Consider the following 20,363-nt stretch of genomic DNA (forward strand, 5'->3'; position numbering starts at 1 on the left):
AGAAGTAATTTTGACTAATGCATCACTGGAAACAGAATAAGTGTATTTAGACTTATATAGTTACCTTGACGATGACGGTTTAGATTCAGTAACATTTAATAGAAGACAGTCTTTGAAACACACAAAGATATGAGATAAGCTTGCAAATTAAAATTTGAGATATGAGATAGATTTATTTTAGTATTTATTTTTTAGTTGTAGTTGGACATGATATTTTTATTTTATGTTTTTTTATTTTTATGTGGTGCTGAGGATTGAACTCAGGGCCTTGCATGTGTTAGGTGAGCTCTCTACCTCTGAACCACAACCCCAAGCCTATAGGATAGATTTAAATTTTCTATAGTCATTCTTAATTTCTGAATTCTTTCTGAGCTCTACTCATGTTCATAGAAAACATTACTAGTTAAATTATTGTTTTTACCATGTTCTCAGATTTAAACTAACAATTCATAATTTAACCCTAAACATGAATGCAAGACCCTTTCCCATTAAAAGCTTCCTACTGCTGATGTAATAAATTAACATAAATTCTGTGACTTAGATACATTTTATTTACCATAGTACAGTGAGTGAATGTAGAAGTGAATATGACTGGGCTAACCAAAGGTGTGAATATGGGTTTCTTCTTCCTCCATAGAAGGAGCAGAACAATATCAAACAAGTGTAGCAGAATTTAACTGGTCACTTTGAGTGAGTTACACCAAAGTGCTCAGGAGCTTGTTCATATTCTGAAGTTTTATATTTGAAAGCTTGCTATGGTTGCTTTATTGCAGAGCAACAAGAATGATATGTAACAAAATGGCCCAAGCCAAGTTGCAGGAAGAAAAGACTTGAACATGTGTATGTACATTGATTTTGAAAGGCACAGTGGGTCTATTGGGATGACAGGTGGGATGGGGGTGGGCAGCAGGTTACACAGGTCACAGCCAAAGCTATGGGGCAGAAATAAAGTGCATATGTCCTGGGGCTCCCCATGGCCCAGGAGCAGCAGCTTATAGACACTCTCTTCCTGCTTCTGGCAAGTTCAGTTGAGTGGCACTCAGAGGTAGGAGGTGGGCACATAGCCTTCACCTCCCTGTGTCTGCCAGACCCATATCCAGCCATTGCCTTTGTCCTCTTTCATCAGACTGAGGTCCTCACCTTGGTCACAGAGATGCTGCCTTCGCTGGACCCTATTGTGGATTGGTCCCAGTTCTCTGCATTAGAAAAACTTGAACAAACTAGCCAGAGACACCAGAGCAACTGATGTGCCCCCACCCCTCCACCCCCATGTGTTCTCACCTTCAAAGTGGTAAATGGACACACACTGGCCTATGGGTGATGCAGGCTCCTCAAAATCCTCATCACATGCCGTGTAGATAGGGGTTTCCTGGCCCTCTTCTGAGGTGTGCTCTTCAGAGCTTTGTGGGGCAAGAAGGCAGATGGAGGCAGGTCCTCTGTGTCTTTCTGGCCATACGTACTCTGGCCTCCCGGCTCACCTCTCCTTGTTGACCTGTGAAGCATTTATGCTAATGTCCCTGGGGACACTGGATGGGGGGTTGTGAGGACAGGTGTGCTGGCACAGGCTATCCCCTAGGTTTCTCAGGATCCGGCTCTCAGCTTCTGCCAGCCAAGCCTTGGAGTATGAGATCACATCACCTCCAGGCCAGAGTTCAGAGGTTGGCCCACCCTGCACCTGGATTCTTCCTGAGATCATCCATGCATACCCAAGATGTTGATGAGAAACAACTGGATCTCTGTACCCCACCCAGAAGTATCTTAGCCAGTCTGGTGATGACTCTACCCCTCCGCAGGGCCTTCACCTTACCTTGTACTTCAGTACTTAAAATTTCAGCCGTTTGATGTTGCTTAGTGTTTCTGTGATGTGGGACTCAAAGCTGGCAAGGTCACCCATCTGGAGTGTATTATCATACATGCACTTCATTTTCTTCGGAGATTCCCTGGGGCAAGATGGGGAAGAAAAGAGTAGTGGTTGAAGGGCCTTGCAGCAATGAGGAAGACCACACACTTATTACAACTCAAATGTGGGGGCCAGACATGGTGGCCTGCAATTGTGGTGTCAGCTACTGGGGAAGCTGAAGTATTAGGATTGTTTGAGCCCAAGAGTTAGAGGCCAGTCTGGGAAATGTGGCCAAACCCACAAAAAAGAGCTCCAATTCTAGTAGGGCTAACTGCCTGGGTTGGCATTTTGGGTTGGCATTTCCTGGTGGTGTGAGCTTAGGCTATAGAGCACTATCTGTAGACCTTAATCTTAAAAATGGGAATAAATGCATGCGTGTGCCATGTGGGCTGTTGTGAGGACTGGTACAGTACTTGTACACAGCAAGTCCTAACAATTAATATATATATATATATATATATATATATATATATATATATATATATATATATATATTTCTCTAGGAGGCTAAGAAGTAGCTCAATGTCAGAGCACTCCACTGGCAGGTGCAAGGCACTAGGTTTTATTGCTAGCACTTGAAATGTACAGGAAAGAAAGGAAACTCAGTAAGAGAGTCAGAATTCTATCTGTGCTTACCATCCCTTAGAAAAACCTAAGATATCCAGGAAGTCCATGTGAAGTGAGTAGAATAGAGCCTTGAGTACAGTGGATGTCTGTGATTCTAGCTGCAATTCCTGTCATTAGTCTCCCATTCCCATCTCCTCTATACATCTGGGTAGTGGGAACTGCACTAGTGGAATATGACAGACCTCAGCTCAGCTTCCTTTCAGTTATTACCTGACCCATGTCACAGATGAAGAAACTGAGATACTAACTGCTATATCAAGCTGCCCATTACCTCCAGGAGCTGGAATTCATGAGCAGGCTGCCTTGACTCTAGGCATATACCCTGTACCTGCTGCTCCATCATAGAACCCAGAAAACACCCAGTGGAGGATGCAACTTCATCCCTGTCTGTCCAAGAGATAACTTGCAGACAGCAAACAAGAACTTGATCACCTCCTGGCAAGTGGCAAACATCCTTCCTATTTTGTGAAGGACTGGGAAGAGAAATTTGCTGCTTGGGAGAACGTGAGTAAAGACTTTCTTTTTAATATGGCAGATTTTTATTTTTAATATTTAAATGTTTGAATTATTAAATAGTTAGCCATATGCTTTTATTTCCTTTTAGCTCTCTAATGTGGATTAGACTGTAAGGCTTCTTGATATTGAGCCATGTTTGCATTGTTGGGATAATGCCCAATTGATTATGTATTTTTTCTTTAAAAAATAACCTATTTCCTATTCTAGTGAAGGAGACATAACACAAAATTTCCTCTTGTGATTACTATGAAGCATACAGTTCTGTGGCATTAGATACCTGCACCCAACTAACACCACTATGCCATGTATTGTTTTGTAGTACATCATTAAATTTTCTTGTCAGGATTTTGTATCTAAAACCAGAAGTGAGTAAAATGAGACCATAATTTCATTGGCTTGAATTCTTGCTCACTGATTTGGGAACCCAGGTTCCCCAGCCTTCTAAATAAGCTGACAGCTTTCACTCTATTTGCTAGAAATCCTTGCATGGGAGCGAAAGCAACAGTTTCCTCCAGGCACATGAAGAATCACCTATAAAACCTCCCTGCTGGTGTCTCTGTGACATTTTTGGTTGTATTTGAGTGTAAATATTTTATGGTTACTTTTTGTCTGTGCTAGGCAAGCACTCTCCTGCTGTGCATACCATTCTTTTAAATATAACCCAATGGCACTCTTCAGTCCCCTGCCTGGCCCCTCTGCCAGGCCCTACCTCTGATTCACCTCTTCTGCAGCTCCTGGTTGTGTTCTTCTAACTGATACTGGAGCTGCTTTCTCTGGTGCTCTTGGGCAAGTGGCTAAAATCCTCTGAAGCCACAGTCTGTAAAGGAAAGAGAGGGTTGATTCTGGGATTCTGAAGCTGAAGCTTCCAGGTGATGCACACTCCTGAGGATTCAAGTCCACCTTCCTCCCCTTCCAAATATCTTTGGAGCAAGTTCATGGACAGAGTGAAGAAGGAGTGGGGCCCAGCTGGCTGCAGGAAGCAAGCCTATGGTCCACCACCTTGCTGATGGGAGGGCCAATGCCATCCCTCCTCCTGCAGTCCTCATTGACCCCCATGGCCTCCTGGAAGGATCTGGAAGGATGATAGCCACAGATTGACTGACTTACTGATCTCACTCAATAAGACCAAGGGATCATAGACATAGCTGGTAAGGGAACCCATTAGGCAAGGCCAAGGACATGACACCCTCTAGTGGGAAGAGGGTTGGGGGGGCATGACTACCAGCTGGGTCCAGGAGGGGACAGGCAAGGAAGAGGCAAGGGCAGAAAATGAAGATGGACAGAAGGATGAACATAAGTATGGATGCAGAGAAGCAAAAGCAAAAAAGAAATAAAAAATAGTAACAATATCCCAACTCAAGATGCATAATCACACAGAAAATACATGTAAGGGCAACACAAAATCTGATAGGTAACAAGGAGGACATTAGACTCAGAGTAAGAGGTCACACCTCTCTCTACCCCATCTCCTACATCCCTTGACTATTAGGTCTAGTGCTGGGAGCCATCAGCCAAGTAGGTATGACAAATTCCTTGCCAGCTTACTCCCATGCTGTCTAGTGGAAGGACTTCTGAAAGGTGACCTTGCTCAAGGACCAGGGCAGGATCCCTGTTTAGGGTGTTCCCCCTTTTGAATAGGGCGGTTTAGCATAATAGGAGATTAGGGTGTTCCCCCTTTAGAATAGGGCGTATCCTGCTGCTGAGTTTCTCTTGAGTGCTTAGGGTCAGACAGTATATTTTGGGAGACAGAAACCCGAGTGTGGATTTGGGCAGAGAACTTGGATTCCCCCAGAACGTGTTTGTAGATGGCTGGTGTGAGATCGGGAATAAAGAATTGCTGTTTGAATCTACAAGCTGTGTGGAGACTCGTGATTTTTGCCCAGCCAGAGACTGCGGCAGTCTAGGGGCTGGAACAGGGATGCTATATTCCACTGGGCTTTCTGGACTCAGTTTAGAAGGAGGTACAGGAGGCATTTGCATGAAGAAAGTCTTCAGACACAGGCCAAAGTGGCATGCCACTTATAGAGGGCTGTGGAAGGCAGGAAAGGTCAGGGGTTACAGCTTAGGAGAAGAGGGCTGAAGACCAGGATGGCTGGTGACAGTGGGAGGTGTCTAAGGCATACTAGGGAGTCAGGGGCTGTCCAAGATATAAACCGGTGGTGTTATGGTTTACGTCTGATGCTGAAAACACACACACAAACAAAAAATACCAAAACTATAGGGCATAAGGATCCATCAGCTGGATAGAGATCTGGGGTTAGGGGCACTCCTAAAATACAAGAACACAAACTGTCAGTCCAGCACGAATTCCACCAGCAGATCTTCTCCCAGCATCCCGAGCATGAGCAGACAGATGCCACAGGACAACATCCTGCCCTCCTCAGCCTCAGGAGACTCCCAGGCCAATGTGCTGCTGACTTGCCTTCCTTCCCTCCAGCACAGGAATGTAGCAAAGAGAAAAAGTATGGCCCAGGAATTAGCATTTCTGTGGCTGGGCTCAACTCATTAGGGCCTCAGCTGGCCCCACTCACTCTCTTCTCACAACATTCTGGGCGCCCACCTTGCTCTTCTTGTCAAAAGGCCAGTGCTTGGCACAACTATGGCCAGGGCCCTGGAACTTAGGGTCTCCATCGGAGCAGGTGTCCAGGCCATTTTCTGAGTGTGCACAGATCACAGGCTGGCAGAAGTCCTCAATTTCCACATCACCAGGGTGGGCATAACCTGACTTGTGCACCTATATGAGAATCTGGGTGTCCTGGGGGAAGGAACAGTGAGTGGGCAGTCAGGGGCAAGGCCATACCTAGTTTGGGAGATCCCCACAGTGCCCACTCATTGGCCTACTCAGACACCCACATTCTTGGCATCCACAGCTTAAGCAGCCACCTTCATGTCCTCAAAGCACTTGGTGATGATGATTAACACCTGCAGTTGCGTCTCTGACAGCAGCCAGTACCCTGATTTACTGATCTCACTGAAGATGGCTCTATACTCATCCTTGACCTGCAATTTCTGTGGGGACAGGGAAAAGGCATGAAACACATGGGTGGAGGCAGATCAGGTATAAAGCATTCTGCAAATATGATGGTGCCCTAACTGTCAGCACTAGCTCCTGCCCAGTGTGGTGGGGAAGACACACTCCTGTAGGCGGAGCTGCAACATAGGGCTGGGGGTTGAAAATGAGTTATATAAGAACTGTAAATTGCTTCAGATCAATTTGATATCACTTGTGTTTTGACACAAAGTTATGGAGTATATCTTGTTTCCAATGTTTATTAAGTATAAGTGAATTTGGATCTGTATGTACTTTTTTTGGTAAATTATTTTATTGAAATTATTATTTGAAATAATAATTTTTTCATTGAAATAAAAATTTACAAAGAATAGGTAACTATCCCCAAGGAGTTTATTGATTAAAAATATCAACTAGTTGGCTATTTTATCTGCACATAATTAGTGGAAGTTTTAGTTGTTTCATACTGATTGGACTGAAGTAAATTTGAATATATATTTGAGATAAATATGAACTCTGATAAATTTTAAGTTATTCACTTCATAAATTATATTTTTGGAAAAAACCTCATGGTACTTTTAGTTGAGGAAAGTAAATGTCTTATCTGGAGCTTGGCCCCAAACAAAGAAAGGCACCTTGATTTATTTCACTGAGTGGGCTTTGCTATGTTTTCTTTCCATTGGTAGTGTGTCCCATTACTAGGCACAGCTAAATTCTAGAATCACACATTTCAGGAACAAGAAAACCATAAAAATGTAGACATGTTTAGGTAGCTTGGAAGAAAAATCATGTCCTGTGATGTAGAAGAAACAAGTGATCATATCTTTTTTTCAGGTATAGTGATCAAAATATGTTCAAACTAACAGGACTTCTCTCCCTGTAATGATATCCTATTAGATGCTGATGAGTAACCAAAAGCATAGAAACATGTGATAGGGAGACTCTCTTGATGTTATTGGCCCATGGTTATAACTTAATGTGAATCAACCAATGTTCAGGCTTAAGTCATTTTATCAGAGGGAAGATTCAACTTTCACTAACCCAGATAGCATCCAAAGACATAGCCTTTTCCTCATATATAAGTAAAGCCATATTTGGGGCATACAGTGGAAGAAATATATCAAAAGTGATAAAAAAGTACAGTGTTGCTGGCAACTCTAATGGGTTTGAATAAAAGTTTATGTTCACATCTTGTCAATGGTGGTACTTCTTTCCTTGGTCGTTCAAATTGACCTTGACCAAACTCCTTATTGTATATATATTTGAGATAAATATGAACTCTGATAAATTTGAAGTTATTCACTTCATAAATTATATTTTTGGAAAAAACCTCATGGTACTTTTAGTTGAGGAAAGTAAATGTCGTATCTGGAGCTTGGCCCCAACAAAGAAAGGCACCTTGAGTTATTCATTCTCAGCAAGTAACATTTTTTCCATACCTTTATTCATCCACTACATAGCTAATGTAAATCAGTGAAACTATTTTGCAGTAAATTCAGAAGATATGAATATCCTCTTCTAACCAGTTCTCTATCTCAATTTCTTTAGGAATAACGAGCAGCACCTATGTTCCCAATGGAACCTGGAGGAAATTAACAATAATGTTGAGGAAATAGGTCCTCCATATGATTAGATTGGTTTTATATCCATCAATCAATCATTCAATAAATGCTTTGAACAGTAACCAGCATTGTGTTCCACAGATACATGGTGATGTATCTGTGGAAAACAAACAGACAAACATTGTTTTTTTTTTTTAAATTCTTGTCTTTCTTTATAAAATTTGCATTGTTGTTAGGATAAATAAACCAAGTTATTGATTGCTTAGCATAGTTATATTCTTTAGCTATTATTTTCACTATACTTAGTATTCCAAAATAATGATAGTTAATCTCATTAAATAATGGCTAATTAACAAGATTTTAAATTGGTACATTTCTGGGAAGCCCCTTGGAATATAAAACAATAAAGAAACAGAGGTCCAACATTCCCATTTTACAAGACACAATTATTTGCCTTAATTAAATTAATATTTTCAGAATTACTGTGGGAATAAATTTGTTGAACTGGTGCTTCAAGGAATTTCAGGTTTCTTGTAGTTCTTGTAAAATCAATTCTTTTATATTATTCGGGGAATGGAAGCAAGTGCAAGTTTAGAATTTTATTTTTGTCAGGGTAACTAATTTTTGAAAAGCTAAGCTTGGTTTCTTTCTTATGACTTATAAAATAAAAGTCAAGAATTATCTTCCCAAATGAGTATAAAATACTAAATATCAATATTTTCCTCCAACTCATAGATTTGGGCAAATAATAATTTGTAAAAATTAAAGAAACTTGTTTAATGTAATGAACTCAGGAGTGTTCTTCTACTGAACTACTCCTCAGCCCTTTTTGTTTTGTGAGACAGGGCCTCACTAAATTGTCCAAGTTGTCTGGGAGCATGCAATCTTCCCACTGAGACTCTGGAGTCACTGAGATTACAGGCCAGCATGATACTATATGGAGCTTACATGGAGCTTATGGAAAGGTAAGAATAACACATATGTGTGTATCTTATACATAAATATATGCTTAGTCTGAAATATATCTGTGTGCATAAACTGTGTGTGTGTGCATATATATATATATTATGGTGGTGCTAGGTGCTCTGAATGCAGTGGGCAGGGATGGCCTCCCTGATAAGGTAACAAATGAACAAAACATAAAAGTGAGAAAAGGGACCATTTGAATAGATGTACAAAGAAAATAAAAGCAGCAGAAACTCCCTCACAAAATCAGACACCCTGACTTATCAACTTGGAGTTATAGGACGGAAATCTACATTAAACTCAGAGAGAAAAAATCCAAAGTTAAGAATATTATATACCAGACTGACCAAATTATGGGCATGCACAGATGTGGCATAATGAATCCTATGATTATGTATATTTACAATATACCAATTTTTAAAAGTTATAATCTAAGTTGAGTATGGTGGTGAATGCCTGTAATCCCAATGACTCAGAGTGAGGCAGGAAGATCTGGAGATCAAAGCCTGCTTCAGCAGCTTAGTAAGGCCCTAACCAACCTAGTGAGAACCTGACTCCATATAAAATATAAAAATTCTGGAAATGTAGCTCAGGGTTAGAGTGTCCCTCGCTTCAATCCCCAGTCCCAAAAACCAAAAATAAAATAACAATAATTGAAATATAAATAAAAAAGAGAACATCTAAAAGAAACCCAAAAGAACATTATGCATCAAAGATCAATAATCCGATTAACAGAAGATTTAACAACTGCTGCAGACACAAGCAGATAAAAGAGATTTCCAAAGGACTGAACAACAACAACCTGTCATTCTAGAGATTTATGACTAGTTAAACTATAACTAGAGTACGAGCAGGAAAGGACAGCTTTCTCCCTGAAAAAAAAACTATTAAGCTGTTATTAAACAATTAAACCACATATTTTGGTGCACACCAGTAATCCAAGCAACTCTGGAGCCTGATAGCAGAGGATCGCAAGTTCAAGGACAATCTCAGCAACTTAGTGAGGCTTTAAGGAATTCAGGGAGGTGCGATCTGTAAGTAAAATATAAAAAAGGGGCTTGGGATGTGGCAACCCTGGATTCAGTCCCCAGTACAAAAAATAATACATCTGAATAAAGCAAAATGACCCCAGAGAAAAGGTATCATTTGAAGGAGGAATAATTCACACAATACAAGTGAAAAGATCTTTATCATTGTGGAATTAGAAAATACATAAACAAAGAAACAAAATGGAGTCAGGTGACAACAGTGTTCTGAGGAGAGCAAGATGACAGGTGTGTCAGAGCAACCTGGAGGGGAAGGGCCCTGCTTTGGACAGGGCAAGTTTTCTTTCTCAACATCAGCACAACTGAAATTCTGAGCCAGAACAATCCTTAGGGTGGGAGCTGACCTGGGCATGAAAGGACGTAGACAACACCCACCATTTTAACAACCAAAAGTGTCTCTAAACAATATCACAGGCCCTTAGGCCTGCTCCTGAGGGCCCTAGAAAGATTTGTTCAAAAAAGCAGGGGCTGGCCTGGGATGCCAGGAGGTGCAGATAGGGACCCAACTCCAAGCTGGCCCCAGCGTGTCCAGGCACAATCTTGAGGGGACCATCCAATTACTAGTATCCAACAGGATCTCAAAATTACTCTTCTGTTTCTGAGCTGGAAAGGGGACTGATGTGTTCTTTGAGCAACTCCAGCGGGTACAACAGAATCCTCTCTGCTGCCTTGATATCATTTTCCAGATTTTCCTGAAGCTGCTGGCAAAGCGACCAAACCAGAAGAACCCGTAACAGCAGGCACAGAGCCCCCAGGGCAACCACAGCCAGCCACATAAGTCACAGGTATTCCATGGGGGCCTGAACCTCCAGGTCACTGAGGGGCCCACTATCACAGCCACAAGGTACCCCTCAATACCCAGCCATGTCCCCTATTCCTCTGAAAAGCAGTTGTAGGCCCCAGCATGGTGATATTGGGCAGCCATCACCACCAGGGCTTGGAGACAGGCATCATAGTGGATGGAGCCTGGCTCGTCTGCAGGTAGGTCCTGGCCCTCAAAGATCCAGCGGGCATAGGCCAACTTGGAGGAGAAGGACAGGGAAGTACCAAGTCTGTGCCCACTACCATTGTGATGTTTTTCAGCATTCACATGACTGTAGCAACAGAGAGAGAAGGTAGCAGAGTCAGTGCAAGAGACCAAGGGCCAGGAAGGTGTGATGTGGAAAATCCACCTAAGAACCACAGCCCATATGGAGGGAAGGGGGCCACAAAAAAAGCTCACCTTTCTTAGTGCCATGAAGGTCACAAAAGCCTATGGTGTCTGAGATCCCCATGTTCTGAACAAGTAGAGATCTGGCAGAGGAAAGGGGTATTAGAAGCTTAGTTCCAACACACCTTCCTGGTCCCAGCCCTTGCAGAACCCAGGTCACCCAGAGTAGCTGGGCACAGACAAACAGTTACTAGTGTTGATGCTCCAGGCAGAGTAGGAGTCCCACACAAGGACACAGTCTGCACAGATGTGGTACTTCACAGAGTCTGCCAGGGGCATCTGGACCAACTGAGAGCAGGAGCCAGCAAAGAGCAGCTTCTGTGGGAGAAGAGGAGTGAGAGGGTTGGTAGGGCCACATGCATCCCAGGGCTACTCAGATTCCAAGGAGCACAAGAATGAGAGGTGCCCACATGAAGAAGAGACAGAAGACAGCACTGCAAGGGAAGGTGCAAGTCTCAAGAAAACAGGGAGGCTATGCACACAGAAGGCATGAAACATTTTCCTCCAGTGCCCTTGGCTCTCACAATAGCACCAGCACAGCATAAGGTGTTCTCCATTTGAATGGCGCAGTTTTCCTCATTTCTATCTCAGAGTCTTATATACAGAAATTCCATTGATTTATTGGTGTTGATTTTATATCCTGCTACTTTGCTGAATTCATTTACTTGTTCTAGAAGTTTTCTTTTGGAGTGTTTTGGGTCTCCTAGGTATAGAATCATATGATCAGCAAATAGTGCTAATTTACATTCGTTTTTTCCTATACATAACCCTGTGATTTCCTTTGTCTCTCTTATTGCCCTAACCAGTGTTTCAAAAACTATGTAGAATAGAATTGGTGAAACATGGCATTCCTGTATTGTTGCAGTTTGTCGAGCCAATGCCTTCCTTTGTTCTGTGTTTAGAATACTCTTGGCCTGAGGCTTCGCAGAGATAGCCTTTATGATGTTGAGATTAGTTCCTGTTGTTCCTATTTTTTTTCAGTGTTTTGAACTTAAATGGGTACTGTATTTTGTCAAATCCTTTTTTTTGCATCTATTGAGATGGTCATATGGTTCTTACTTTGAAGTCTGTTGATATGATGGATGGCATTGTTTGATTCCCTTATGTTGAAACAACCTTGAATACCTGGGATAAATCCCACCTGATCATGGAGCATGATCTTTTTGATATGATTTGTATTTGATTTGCCAAAAATGAACAGAGAATTTTTGCATCTATATTCATTAAATTATTGGTCTGAAGTTTTGATTATTTGAGGTGTCTCTGTCGGGATTTGGAATCATGGTGATATTAGCCTCAGAGAATGAACTTTGCTGTACCCCCTTCAATCTATAGATTGAAGAGTATTGGTATGAGTACTTCTTGAGAGGTCTTGTAAAACGTGGCTGTATATCCATCTGGTCCTGGGCTTTTCTTGGTTGGCAATCATTTTATGACTTCTTCTATGTCTTCACTTGTTATTGGTCTCTTTAATTTGTGTACATCTTCCTACCTCTCTCTGGGCAGGTCATATAAAATTAGGAATTTACAAATGCCTTCACAATATTCTAAATTATAAGAGTTATGGTTTGAAAATAATTTCTCATTGTCTTCAGTATTTCTGTAGTATCTGTTTTGATATTGCCTTTTTCATCACATATGATAGTAATTTGGGTTCTCTCTCTTCTTCTCTTCATTAGCATGGCTAAGATTCTGTCAATATTTTGTATTTTTTAATAAGAACCAACTCTGTGTTTTTTCTATTTTTTCAAATGTTTCTTTTTTTTTGATACAACAAATTTCAACTCTGATTTTAATGATTGCTTGCCTTCTACTGCTTTTACTGCTGGTTTGTTTTTCTATTTCTAGGGCTTTTAAATATAGTGTGCGGTAATTTACTTGTTCACTCTTTTTTCTTTGAAGGAATAAACTCCATGCAGTGCATTTTCCTCTTAATACTGCATTCCTACTGTCCTAGGAATTTCAATATTTTGTTTCTGTGTTCCCATTTACCTCTAAAAACATTCAATCTCCTCCTGGATGTCTTCTGTAAGTCATTTTTCATTCAGAAGCTTATTGTTCATTCTCTATTTGAGGAAGGAATTTTTCTTCCTTCTTTTATCATTGATTTTCTATTTCATTCCATTATGATGGGATAAAATGCATGGTAGTAACTCTCCTTCTTTGTATTTGCTAAAAGGTGCCCTGTGGCATAATATAGTGTTTACTTTTGAGAGGGATCCAAGTGCTACTAAGAACACATGTTATCCATTTGATGTCGTTGCTTATGTTACATATGTGAATTAAGTCTAAGTTTTGAATTGTGTTATTGATTTCTGTAATTTCTTTAATCCAAATTGTTTGGACGATCTTTCCCGTGGTGACATAGGTGAATTAAAATCACCCATGTTTATTGTGCTGTGGTCTATTTGACTCTTGAACTTGAGAAAAGATATTTAGGTGAACATAGCTGCACCATGGTTTGGGCATAGATATTAATGATTGTTATGGTTTTTTAGTGTATGGTTCCCTTGTACAGCACATAATGTCCTTCTTTGTCCCTTTCGATAAACTTTAGTTAGAAGTGTACTTTATTTGATATGAGTATGGACATCCCTGCATCCTTCAAATTTTCATGAGAATGGTATTGTTTTTCCCAACTTTTACCTTCAGTCTCTGAATGCTTTTCCTACAAATGTGTCATATGTATGCGGCGTGTTGTTGTAGGTTTTATTGTAAATTCAGTCTACTAGCCTAGTCTTGGGAATGGTGAGTTTAAGCTATTTACATTTACGGTTACTAATGAGATAAGGTTTGTATATTTAGCAATACTGGTTTGTTTTTGTTATTTTAATTGACTTGATTTTTCTGTTTGATTAGATTTTAATTTAGTTTACTCTCTCACACTGTTGGATTTAATTGTTATTTTTCATTTCCTCTTCATGAAAAAATTTGCCAAGGATGTGTTGCACCGCCAGTTTTCTACCTGCAGATTCTCATATTTTTGTTTATCGGGAAGTGTTTTTTTTTTTTTTTTCATCATTTTCAAACCTGAAGATTCATCTTGGTGTATACAAAAGTCTTCTTTAGAATACAGTGTCCTTAAGAATTATAAAATTATTTTTCCAGGATCTTCTAGCTTTTAGGGTCTGTGTTGAAAGTTCATCCTGTAAGCTAATTGATATACACCTATATGTTATCTTCTTCCATTCTCTTGTGGCATTTTAAATTCTCTTCTTGTTCTGTATGTTGGGCATTTTCAATGTAATGTGTCTTGGTATGAATCTTTTTCATATCGGTGTCTTGTATGATTCTATGATTTGAACTTCTGTTTCATCCTTCTTTTCTGGAAAGTTTTTCAATATTATTGCATTGAACATATTCCACATTCCATTAGATTGGACCACAATACATTCCTCCATCCCAATCACTCTTAAATTTGTCTCTTTAAGCTATCCAATATCTCTTGGATGATCTTTGTTTGGCTTTTTGTCAGTCTTTTCGTGCTTTCTACATTTTATTCGATATGACAAACTCTGTGTTTCTTGTCTGATGTCCAATCATTTAAGTGTTCTCCTCTGTTGGTGACACTCTCATTTGAGTTTTTATTTGTTTTATCATTCCATCTCAAAGGCTTATATAGAAAAATTCCTTGGATTAATTGATGTTGATTTTATATCAAGCTACTTTGCTGAATTCTTATGCTACTTCTTGTAAATTTCTGGTGAAATATTCTGGATCTTCTAGGTGTGGAAACATATCAGAGGCCAATGGTGCTAATTGATGTTCTTCTTTTCCTATACATATCTTTTTGATTTCCTTTGTCTCTCTATTTTCTCTGGCCATTTTTTTCAAGAAGTATGTTGAATAGAAATTTTGAAACAGAGCATTCCTCTTTTGTTGCAGTTTTTCGAGAAAATGCCTTCATGTTTTTGTGTTTAGAATGATGTTGGCCTGAAGCTTAGCGTAGGTAGCCTTTATGATGTTGAAATGAGTTCCTGGTATCCCTAGTTTTTCCAGTGTTTTCAATAAAGGGGGTGCTGGTTGTTGTCAAATGCTTTTACTCTGTCTATTGAGACAATCTTATGGTTTTGATCTTGAGGTTTATTGATGTGATGAATTACATTGATTAAATTCTGTATGTTGAAACAACCTTGCAGAACTGGGATGAATCCCTCCTGATCATGGTGCACGATCCTTTTGATATGTCTTTGTATGCAAATTGCCAGAATTCAACTGAGGAGTTATGTATCCATATTCATTAGAGACATTGGTCTGAAGATTTCTTTCTTTGAGGTGTGTTTGTCTGGTTTTGGAATCATGGTGATATTGGCCTCAGAGAATGAAGTTGGGAGTACTCCCTCTTTTCTATTCCCTGAAATGATTTGAAGAGTATGTGTATTAGTTCTTCTTGAGAGGTGTTGGAAAACTTGGCTGTATATCCATGTGGTCTTGGACTTTTATAAGTTGGCAGTCTTTTGATGGCTTCTTCTATGTTTTCACTTGCTGTTGGTCCTTATCATTCGTGCATATTCTCCTGCCTGTCTCTAGGCAGGTCTTATGACTTTAGAAATTTACCGATTCTTTCAAAATATGTTTTATTATTAGAATATGGTTTGAAAATAATTTCTCTTTATCTTTTGTATTTCTGTAGTGTCTGTTCTGATATTTCCTTTTTCATCATGTATGCTAGTAATTTGGGTAGCTCTCTCCTTCTCTTCATTAGCATGCCTAAGAATCTTTCAAATTTATGTATTTTTCAAAAAGAACCAATTCTGAGTTTTAGCAGTTTTTCCAAATATTTCTTTTCTTTTGATTCCACAGATTTCAGCTCTGATTTTAATGTTTGCTTGACTTCTACTGCTTTAGCTGCTGGATTATTTTTCTTTTTCTATGGCTTTTATGTGTATTGTGTGGTCATTTATTCATTGACACTTTCTTCTTTGAAGGAATAAACTTCATGCAATGCATTTTCCTCTTATTACTGCATTTCTGGTGTCCTAGGAATTTCAATATTTTGTGTCTGTGTTCCCATTTACCACTAAAAAACATTTAATCCCCTCCTGGCTGTCTTCAGTAAGTCGTTTTTCATTCAGAAGCATATTGTTCATTCTCTATTTAAGGAAGGAATTTTTCTTCCTTCTTTTATCATTGATTTCCTATTGCATTCTAGTATGATGGGATAAAATGCACAGTAGTAACTCTTCTCCTTTGTATTTGCTAAGAGGTGCTCTGTGGCATAATATAGTGTTTACTTTCTAGAAGGATCCATGTGCTACTAAGTACACATGTTATCCATTTGATGTTGTTGGATATGTTATATATGTGAATTAAGTCTAAGTTATGCAATGTGTTATTGAGTTCTATAATTTCTTTAATCCAAATTGTTTGGTCGATCTTTCCCGTGGTGACAGAGGTGAGTTAAAATCACCCATGTTTATTGTGCTGTGGTCTATTTGACTCTTGAACTTGAGAACAGATATTTAGGTGAACATAGCTGCACCATGGATTGGGCATAGTTATTAATGATTGTTATTTTTTTAGTGTATGGATTCCTTGCACAGCATATAATGTCCTTCTTTGTCCCTTTCAATAAACTATAGTTAGAAGTCTACTTTATTTGATATGAGTATGGACACCCCTGCATCCTTCAAAGTTTCATGATAGTGGTATTGTTTTTCCCAACTTTTCACCTTCAGTCTCTTGCTTTTCCAATCAAATGAGTCTCCTGTATGCAGCATATTGTAGGATCCTTTTTTTTTTAAATCCATTCTACTAGCTTATGTCTTTGGAATGGTGAGTTTAAACCAATTACATTCAGGTTTACTATTTAGATGTGGTTTGTATATCAAGCAATATTTGTTTTTGTCATTTTAAATTGTTTGATTTTTCTCTTTGATTAGATTTGAATATAGTGTACTCTCTCCCACTTTTGGATTTTCATTGTTATTTTTTATTTTCTTTTCATGAAAATTTTGCCACGGATGTGTTTAACTGCCTGTTTTCTACCTGCATATTCTCTTTACTTTTGTGTATTAAGAAGGTTTTTTTTTTTCATCTTGAAACCTGAAGGTTAATCTGGCTGAATAAAAATGTCTTCATGAGAAAACAGTATCTTTTAGCATTGTAAATAGATTGTTCCAGAATCTTCTAGCTTTCAGGGTCTGTGTTAAAAGATCAGCCTTTAACCCAATTGATATATGCTTGTTTGTTATCTTCTTCCATTCTCTTGTGGCTTTTAAAATTTTCTTCTTGTTCTGTATGGTCAGCATTTTCATTGCAATGTGTCTTGGTGTGGAACTTTTTCACCTATGTCTCCTGTATGATTCTAGGATTTGGATTTCTTTTTCATTCTTCTTTTCTGGAAAATTTTCTAATATCATTGCATTGAACATATTGCTTATTCCATTGGTTTGGACCACAATACTTTCCTCCATCCCAATCACTCTTAAATTTGTCTCTTTATGCTATCACATATCTCTTGGATGATCTTTTGTTTTTGGTTTCTTGTCAGTCTCTTTGTGCTGTCTACATTTTATTCGATATGACATACTCTGTGTGTGTTGTCTGATATCCTATCTTCTAAGTGTTCTCTGCTGGTGACACTCTCATTTGAGTTTTTAATTTGGTTTGTCATTTCCATCTCAGAGGTTTATATAGAGAAATGGAAATTTCTATGATTTATTGGTGTTGATTTTATATAATGCTACTTTGCTGAATTCATTTGCTAGTTCTGAAGTTTTCCATTGCAATTTTCTGGGTCTTCTAGGTAAAGAAACACATCATTGACCAATAGTGATAATTGATATTCTTCTGTTCCAATACATATACTTGGATTGTCTTTATCCTTCTAATTGCTCTAGCCAGTGTTTCAAGAATTATGATGAATAGAAGGGGTGAAACTGCATTCCTGTCTTATTGCAGTTTTTCTACGGAATGCCTTCATTTTTCTGTGTGTAGAATGATGTTGGCCTGAGGCTTTGCGAAGGTCACCTTAATGATGTTGAGATGAGTTAATATTATCCCTGTGGCCATCCCTGATCTCTCACAGGCACCTGGTTCGAGAGGTTTCGCCCCCTGAGCAGAAAGTCCCCTCGACCCTGGCTGCGACGGTAGATCCCTTCAACACCCTGTTCGAGGGGTCTCTCCCCTAGAGTGGGTAGCCCCCTTTACCCTAAGTGCTGCTATACCTGATCTACCCCGACATCTGGTTCGAGAGGACTCTAACCTAAAAGGGGGATTCCACTTAACCCTGGGTTTGGCCATACATCATCTGCCCCCAACACCTGGTTGGAGAGTTTTTGCCACTAGAACGCGGAGTCCCCTGGACCCAAGGTGTGGCTGTACCTGATCTCCCCCAGCATCTGAGTTGGAGGAATATCACCCCTAGAGTGTTGCCATACCTCATCTCCCCCTGGCATCTGGTTTGAGGGGTCTCTAATCAAGACAGGTAGTCTGCTGGACCCTGGCAGTGGTTGTAACTGAAATTCACTATCACCCGGGTTCGAGGAATCTTGTCCCTAGTGTGGGGAATGTCCTTGACCCTGGCTATGGCAGGAGTTCCCCCCTGAATCCCGGGTTCTAATGGTCGCTCCCCTAGAGGGGTTAGTCTTCTGGACCCTGGATGCTGCCGTACCTTATACCCAACTGGCATCCGGGTTCGAGGGTCTCACCCCTAGAGGGGAAAGTCCTCTCGACCATGTGTGTGGTGGTACTTGATATCCACCCAGGTTCGAGGTGTCTCGCCCCTAAAGGGGGGAGTCCCCTGCACCCTGGATGAGGTTGTATCTGATCTCCCCCTGGCACCTGTGTTCGAGGGGTCTCGATACTAAATAGCGGCCCCTGGACTCTTGATGCGGCCATAGCTGATCTCCCCGCAACATCTGGGCTCGAGGGGTCTCGCCCCTAGAGGGGGGCTTCTCTGGACTCTGGGTGCAGCTGTACCTGATTTCCCCCCCAGCACATGCTTTGAGGGGTCTCGCTCCTAGAGGGGGGAGTCCCCTGGGCCATGGGTGAGGCCATAACTGCTCATCTCAGCACCCAGGTTTGAGTGGTCTTGCCCCTAAATGGGAGCATCCCCTGGATCCTCGGTGAGGCCATAACCTATCTCCTCCCTGCACCGGGTTGGAAGGATCTTGCCCCTAGAAGGGGGAGTCCACTAAACCTGGGGTGAGGTGATACCTGATCTCCCCACAGCACCTGGTTTTGGAGGTTTCGCCCCTAGAGGGGGGCATCCCTGTAACCTAGGAGCGACCATAAAATATCTTCCCCAGCATCTGGATTAGAGGGTCTCTCCCCTAGAGTGGGGAGTCCCCTCGACTCTGTGTGAGGTGGTACTAGATATCCCCCCAGGCTTTATGGGTCTCACCCCTAGAGGGGGGTGTCCCCTGGTCCCTGGGTGCAGTGGTACCTTATCTCCCCTCCCCCTGGCACACGGGTTCGAGGGCTCTCGGCCCTAAAGAGGGGGACAGCTTGACCCTGGGTGTGGGCATACCTGATCTTTACCTGGCACCTGGGTTAGAGGGATCTCGCCCCTAGAGGGGGAGAATGCCCTGGACCCTGGGTGCGGCCAATCCTCATCTTCCTCCAATACCCCGGTTCCTGGCATCCCATTGCCTATAGGGGAACGTCGTCTCTTTCCGGGATACTGCTGAATCTGACCTCCCCTAGGCACTGGGTTTGAGGGGTCTAACCACTGGGAGTGGCAATACCTGCTATCCCCCCGGAACCCAGGTTCGAGGTGTCTCACCCCTAGAAGAGTTCCTCCCCTGAACCCTGAGTGGTGCTAGCCCACACATCCAAGCGGCACCTTGGTTCCAGGGGTCTCGTCCCTAGAAGGGGGCATCCCCTGGACCCTGGTACATCCGTACATGATTTCCCCTCTGCACTGTGTTCGAGGGGCCTCGCCCCTAGAGGGTCCCCTGGGCACTAGCTGCGGCCATACCTGATCTCCCTCCAGCACCAGGGTTCGAGGGGTCTCGCCCCTAGAGGGAGGAGTCCATTGGACCCTGGGTGGAGTGGTACCTGATTTACCCCAGGCACCCAGGTTAGAGGGGTCTTTCCCCTAGAGGTGGGGGGGAGTCCCTGGACTCTAGGTTTGGCCATACCTGATATCCCCTCCGCACTGGATTCGAGGGGTCTCGTCCATAGTTCAGGATTCCCCTCGACCCTGGCAGAGACAGGAACTAGCCCTGACACCGGAGTTTGTGGGGTCTCCGCCCTAGATGGAGGAATCCCCTGCACCCAGGTTGTGGGGATAAGTGATCTTACCCTCGCATCTGGGTTCGAGGTGTCTCGACCCTGGAGAGTAGATTCCCTCCACATTGTGTGTGGCCGTACCTGATCTACCCATGGCACCTTGTTCGAGGGGTCTGGCCCCTAGAGGGAGGAGTTCCCTGGGCCTTGAGTGCAGCCATACCTGATCTCCCCCCAGCACCCATCTTTGAGGGGTCTCATCCCTAGAAGACTTCGCCCCCTGAACCCTGAGTGGGGCTATTCCTCATATCCAAGCGGCACCTGGGGTTCCAGGGGTCTAGTCCCTAGAAGG

General features: G+C 41.6%; 1 pseudogene; it reads right to left on the reverse strand.

The window, feature by feature from the left end:
* Window positions 1-1,024: 1,024 nt before the first annotated feature.
* LOC143407587 (cdc42-interacting protein 4-like) lies at window positions 1,025-19,964 on the reverse strand (annotated as a pseudogene).
* Between the last annotated feature and the right edge of the window lie 399 nt (window positions 19,965-20,363).

Source organism: Callospermophilus lateralis, chromosome 9, assembly GCF_048772815.1.
Source record: "Callospermophilus lateralis isolate mCalLat2 chromosome 9, mCalLat2.hap1, whole genome shotgun sequence".
Classification (NCBI taxonomy): domain Eukaryota; kingdom Metazoa; phylum Chordata; class Mammalia; order Rodentia; family Sciuridae; genus Callospermophilus; species Callospermophilus lateralis.